The sequence below is a fragment of the Carassius carassius genome, chromosome 9, assembly GCF_963082965.1.
Source record: "Carassius carassius chromosome 9, fCarCar2.1, whole genome shotgun sequence".
Taxonomy (NCBI): Eukaryota; Metazoa; Chordata; class Actinopteri; order Cypriniformes; family Cyprinidae; genus Carassius; species Carassius carassius.
In genome coordinates this window covers 24,981,554-24,987,871 of record NC_081763.1, presented here as the reverse complement: position 1 = coordinate 24,987,871, position 6,318 = coordinate 24,981,554, and positions in this window count along the sequence as shown.

The following is a 6,318-nucleotide window of genomic DNA, read 5'->3' as shown; positions in this document are numbered from 1 at the left end:
AGGGCCTTTGTAATGCACTGTATTTAAAAAAACATGTTTTACAGGCCTATTGTGAGCCATATTGATGATTTGGTTGTTGACATTAGTTTTTAAACCATAATAATTGCATTTTCAGCTCATCGTTTCTAGACAAGTTTATTTCCCAAAGGATTCAGTTACATTTGTCTAAACTTCACAGTGCCTGCTATTTTGTTAACAAACACATCATACTGATTTAGATTGACAAACTTTAATGAAAAGATGACATCATTCTTATGTAAATTTTTTAACGATATTCTTTCTATACAGCCTATCACATATAATAATTTATAATTATTAATCCATTCAATTAAATACATTGAAAGCACTGAAATTATTCAGGTGATGTTTACAAAACTTTTTCTTTTCTTTTCTTTTTTTTTGGTTTTAGCCTACGGCTTTACCCAAAGGAACGGTTGAAAGATGTAGATTACAGAAGAGAGAAACCCTTTTTGCTGCCTGTTTCCAAACTAACTTTTTTGTTTGATCCATCTGTCTTGAGACATGCAAGATGAGCATAATGAAAAAAAACATGGATAACACTCAGGAGGCACACTTACATTATGCTCCAACCCATCACTTCTCAAGAGGTTCACTTAACTGAGCAAACGATAAGATATTTTAATCAGTTTTTGAGCTTTTAAAATTAAGATAAAATAATGGCTTAGTTTATAACTATGCAATGGTCTTTTCTTATGTTATCAAATAATGTACGCTGACAGTAATGACAGATTCATAAAAATAAAAAAAGACTGCTATTTGTGTACGATAAATAAAACAAGCCCAAACATCGGAAGAGTTGGAGAAATTTCAAACATCACCTACTCACCAATGGAGCCTCCAAAGTGAATGGGTGCCGTCATAATATTCCACACGACTTCAGTCCATCAAGTATTGTGAAAAGCTGTGTGTTTGTAAGAAAAGTCTCGAATACATTTTTAGCTTGATCTGTGCCTGTTTATTTCCTGATTTAGACTAAACTACTTTTTCACTGGAGAAAGCAATATTATTGATAGAGGACCCATATTTTAGCCTACTTGCATTACTTGGATTATTGTGATGTTTTTATCAGCTGTTTGGAGTCTTATTCTGACGGCACCCATTCACTGCAGAGGATCCATTGGTGAGCACATGACAAAGTTTCTCTAAATCAGGTTCAGTGAAAATACAAACTCATCTACATCTTGAATGAGAGTGAATACATTTTTACGAAATGTTCCTTTTTGGGTGAACTATTCGTTTAATGACTCTCTTTCTCAGGGCAAGATTCTACATGGGGTTTTTGACAACACAAACCATTTCATATAAAACTGCTAATGTGAACTGCCAACTCAGCACAAATGGCTCTCCAGTGCATTCTTTAAAACTGATTCAGAGGCCTTAACCAACAATAAGCAAGTGACTTAGCAAGAAATACAATCCTATGCATTTGTTTTGGCATTTTTAAGATCTCATATTTAAAAAAAAGTTTTCTTTGAAAGGGGCTGGAGAGCACTTGTTGCTCAGACTGTCTGCTTTCTAATTTAAATCAATAAACATTAACATACTCAAATGTGTGTCCCTAAAATCTATTACAGTACAGGCATCACAACTCTGTCATGTGAAGTGAGTTCAGTGAGGAAGGATGAACTGTTGCCTGTGTGGGGTGTCAATAATTACTTTCCCATCTGAAACTCTCCCTTCTCCTATTACCATGAGTTGAGCCATTACAGAGCCACAGAACAGAGAAAGCACCACAGCTAATTCCAGCAGGACTTGTGCCCAGTGCCCAGAGATTTTAAAGCCAGAAAGTAAGCCAAAATGCCTGCAAATGTATTGTTACAGATTACGAACCATAGGCCATTTAATTCTATTAAAGATGACTAAAAATAATCCCAGAGTATGTGAAAGTTTACTACTCAATAATCTCAAGTATTGCACTTTGGCAAGTCATAACAAAACTATCCTCTACTAACATGTGGCATTAGGCTCATCACATTCTTGGAATCACATCCTGTTCCCTAGACTAGCAATAGACCCCTTGTTCTTATAATAACATGGCATGATATGTTTTAGAGTGCACTTAAAGATCACCAAAAGACATTAACAAAGGTTTCTATGGCTTTTTCTGCTATTTTTAATGATCGTTCCTTAATGTTGTTGCCCCTGTATTGTTTACATAAAGCACATAGCAGTGTATAATACTCCAATTTTCATTCATTCTTGTCAGCAATAGCTTTTGGCAGTGTCTCATAATTAAATCATGATTGACGTGAATGGCCCCCGTAGCGTGTCAAACTCCTATATAACCATTTATGACTAGCATTCTTTGTAACAACAGACAAATGATGAAATGAATTGGTGCTTGTCTGTTCAGTCTGTTTGCGCGGCCCTCAGGGGATGGGCCCATTCTATATATTTCAGCAGGAACATCAAACTGTGCCTGACATAAAATGGAGACTCAGAATGAAACCAGATTGTTTCCACCATCAGCTGGATGACAGAACGCTTGAGTAGATGCAGCAGATGCTTAAGGCATTTAGTGAGCTGTCTTCGGTGCAGCACAACATTACTGAGCACGAAACATAATGTGCAATATTCCCAAATGAAAGGGACTGGTGGTATTAGCAAAGTCCATTTAATGTAACATACATAAGTTTAAGCAGACTGTGGAGGTCAGTCCTTGGAACACACAACTCCTTTCAATTGCCAAAAGCAAAATTAATCTGCAATAAGAGCGGGCTATGCATTCATAACACATGCAAGTATCTAAAATATAAATGGTGATCAGTGCAAGAGCAATAAGGATTTTTAGGGGCATTATGATTGTGAAACTGAAACACAACTGCCCCCAAAAGCCCCTCATTCTCCCTGCGGCATTACATTTAGACTCTAGGGTTTCAGATCAAATGCTTTTGCAACAGTCTGTGTTGATTTTGTGACTACACTGGTTCCAAGAAGAATCTTTAACATTAATGGAACCTTTCCATCGCACTGGAAAAGGGTTCTTTCGATTATTAAAATATTATTTGCCTTAAAAAAAGAATGGTTCTTTTAAGAATTGTTCACTGAAAGATTCTTGGAGAAACCAACAGTTTTTCTTTTATGCAATCATTGTGGAAACTCCCTTATGGAAGTGGTATAGTGTGAACAAGTTTATGCACAACTTTTATGCAATAAAACCATTTGCATCACAATCAGGCACAAACATGTCAACATGATGAAATCATAGTCAATTAAGTACCTGTTACTCATACAGTTGTTTGAGAAATAACTACTTTAAGTTTAACTATGTACTCTTGTCACGCTGTTAGAGTGAGTCCCAGAAGCGGGACTTTGCGGGCCAGTTGGATTGATATTTATACTCATCTTGCCCCCAAAGTCCCGTCACTGAAATCACAATGCATAAAATTCAAACACAGAATAACAATATTATGACTAAATATATTCATATTTATATATTTTGACAGATAATAATATAATGAATAAATATATTTAACACAATTATGACTAAAGCATTAATTTCCTCTGTAATTTGATATACATGACTAATATTAACCAAACTTTTTTTTTTTTTTACACTAAGCACATAACTCATCTCTGACTGATGACAGAACACTTCCTGATTGTAACACTGAAACATATGCATTTCTGTGAAGCTGTTTTGTATTGTGAAAAGTGATATACAAATATGTGAAATGACATGCATGCTCATTAATTCAACAATTTTAGGCTTGTTTCGAAGACATCTGATAACAAATCACAGCAAGTGACCTTCTTCAGCCATGACTCCAAGTGAAAAATGTGACACATATGCATGCACTAAAATAATAAAGTGGGTACAAAATCGATCACATGAACTTTTCAAGCGTATGACTTGAGGAAGACGTTAGAAAGCTTTATTAAAACGCTATCCGACCGTCCTACTACGGGCTTTTGTTAGGAGACACAGGCATCAGTTGAGTCCCAGACAGTGTGTTCGGCTCCCTAGAGAGTTCAGGTACTCTCTCAGACACAATCTGTCTGCTTCTGTCGGGAAGCAATATCCGCGAAAAGGAGCAATAATCACCTAAAATGGCATGCTGTTGCTTTAAAAGACACATCTCTATACGTCCCAGTTAAAGTCGAAAGCAAATTTCCATTGTACGGGTTCGAAGAATGTCTATTATGACATCATCAGTGGAATGAATAAGTATTCTGCCCCAATTCCGATCACACCTGCCACTGAAAACACGCGCAAACGCATATCGATGTAATATCGGTTAAAACTTACCTCGAATGAATAAAGCAGAACAGGGGGACTGAAAGAAACATCTGGCCGATCTGAATGAGATCTTGTTTCTTTAAGTGCACGCTATACGTGCTCCTGCTGGTGGGATGAGCAAGCGTCTGGAGCAGCAGACTGACTCTGTGCATGTTAAGATCTCTCTGCTCGTGCATTGCTTCATGGTCACGCTACTAGGTAAGCAGGGGCCGTGCAGGGGGAGATTGCATTTTCAGCAACACACGCCAATTGTGCGCTAAATTCCTTGCCGACATTCTCCAGTCTATTAATGATCATCAATGGGGTGGCTGATCATCTTGCTGTCCGATGCTTTTCCTCTGCTTTAAAAGGGAGCGAAGTTAAACACGTAGAACTGGATATGGGGCTGGCAGTTTCTATTTCCCTAGAAGTCATTTCCAAATATAGAAACTAGGAAAGGATGTTCTTAGAAACCCCCGAGTCCTTATGAGCGAGTTTACTTGTTTTGTCAGCTAAATGCTCGTGTTAATTGAACGGAAGACCTAAATTATATTAATGATGCAACTGTATATGTGCATGCAGTTATATATCGCGCTTGTTCTGCGCTGAACGTCACAGATATGTCAGACGCGGAGTCTTTGAATACGTGAAAGTGTGATTTATTAATCTGCAATCAAACCTGTAGGATTACTGTATTGATTTCTTGCTCTTTGTCGCCCTCTGTTGCTGAGATTGTGACGTTGCTTTTTTGCGAAAGATGAAAATGCCGTCACGTCACGCACAGACAACCTTCCGGGTTCCTCAGACAAGATGCTGCTGATACATTTTTTCCACGTGTACTGTATATATAATCATATTAAACATGCATCAGTCATACTTACCGTTTTATAAAATAGATTTAATTCAGCATTTGAATTTGGCTGACGTGTCAGGTTGCTGAATAAGTTTATTTTTTTTTTTAAATAAAATTGAACATACTCAGCAGACCAACACAATTTAAGACAAAATTTCACCACATTACAAGTTGATATTCATTAGATCGAAAAGCATTTTTTAATGCAGCTCAGTCAGTCGTTTAATTGGATCCACTGATATATAGCTGTATATATATATAGTACAGACCAAAAGTTTGAACACATTTTCTCATTCAAAGAGTTTTCTTTATTTTCATGACTATGAAAATTGTAGAGTCACACTGAAGGCATCAAGGGCTATTTGACCAAGAAGGAGAGTGATGGGGTGCTGCGCCAGATGACCTGGCCTCCACAGTCACCGGACCTGAACCCAATCGAGATGGTTTAGGGGTGAGCTGGACCGCAGACTGAAGGCAAAAGGGCCAACAAGTGCTAAGCATCTCTCGGGGAACTCCTTCAAGACTGTTGGAAGACCATTTCAGGTGACTAGCTCTTGAAGCTCATCAAGAGAATGCCAAGAGTGTGCAAAGCAGTAATCAAAGCAAAAGGTGGCTACTTTGAAGAACCTAGAATATGACATATTTTCAGTTCTTTCACACTTTTTTGTTATGTATATAATTCCATATATAATTCCACATGTGTTAATTCATAGTTTTGATGCCTTCAGTGTGAATGTAGAAATTTTCATAGTCATGAAAATAAAGAAAACTCTTTGAATGAGAAGGTGTGTCCAAACTTTTGGTCTGTACTGTATATATATATATATATACATATATATATATATATATATATATATATATATATATATAGCCTATATATTCATACACACACACACACACACACACAAACACGCACACATATATAACAGGAAACTGATGAGTGTTTTGTTTTTAACACGGTACTATATCTGTAGGGATGGCAACAAATCTTAGAAGTAAATGCAAAAAAAACGAGTGTATCACAGGCTGCAAGATTAAAGAGGTATTATAACACACATTATACCACTGGGTTACTGGGTTATTTTAGGTAAACCAATGCACTCAATCAATCAAACAACATCCACTGCCTATAAGTGAGATTTCTCATGATTTATGATATGATCTTACACTCCGCTTCTGGGTAACCCACTGTCCTGGGCAGTTCCAACCTGTTCCAGCACAACTG